Below are 1,054 nucleotides of genomic sequence, written 5' to 3' on the forward strand. Positions count from 1 at the left end.
ATATTTTCTAAAATCTACAGAAAGACTGCTAGGTAATTTTGAGGATACAAGGACAAACTATAACGGAGATAAATTAGTTGTCCTAAGCTTAGAAAGGGGTATGTTTACTACAAATACTATTCACATGTACACCTGGTCTAAAAGAAATAGCCTTATTTATTAGGGGCGGGAAAATAGATGAGGAATTAGATAGACTCAAAAACGAAGGTAAAAAGGTTGTTGTTAGAGCATTGCCCTTATCAGAAGTAAAATATATCAAATAAAGCTAAAATGGCAATACATAATTCTATATTTTTACTGACTGTACTATACGGTAGACAGACATGGACTTATCAATAAAAAGATAAGAGTAAAATTAACGCAATTGGCATGAGATTTATGCGCATAATATGCGGGAAAACTCTGATGGACAAAGTGAGTAACGAGATGATTTTCAAACAATGTGGTGCAGAAGCGACGCTAATAGACACATGGGAAAGAAATCGGTTCAAATGGTTGAGGCATGTTGAGAGAATACCAAATGAACGACGAACGAAACAAGTGTATCAAGGTAAAGTAAATGGCAGTGTGCCCAAAGGGAAACCGCGTAAAGAATGGTTAGAAAATGTGAATAAGACCCTAGTTAGAAGAGACATAAGAAGCCACCGAAACACGAGAGCCTGCATGAAAAAATGCATTGACGTTAAGGAAGCTAGAGAAGTGTGCCAGGACAGAAAAGTATGGCGGCAAATAGTTCATAAAAGGAGTGTGAGTAGCGTGAATAACGCCTGAAACAAAAGACCTTGGACACTAATGGACCTAAGTGGGGAAGCTTACTTGACGACTTTGTGAGGATGTTCACTTGGGGTGATTGCTAGAGAGAGATTGAGGAGCAACCTGGTTCGGACCAGTGTTGCAGAAAGAATGTTTTATTTAAATAAATAACACGAGAATTCTCGATCAATCTGAAAATTGTATATCCCTTCCTCACATTACTCCTTTCCCCATCGAGTGAGTCACGCCTACCACGAAAGGGAAATGGCTTTATGTTTTAATAAGAAAGAAAGAAAAAAAA

This window comes from Belonocnema kinseyi, chromosome 2 (assembly GCF_010883055.1).
Source record: "Belonocnema kinseyi isolate 2016_QV_RU_SX_M_011 chromosome 2, B_treatae_v1, whole genome shotgun sequence".
Lineage (NCBI taxonomy): Eukaryota > Metazoa > Arthropoda > Insecta > Hymenoptera > Cynipidae > Belonocnema > Belonocnema kinseyi.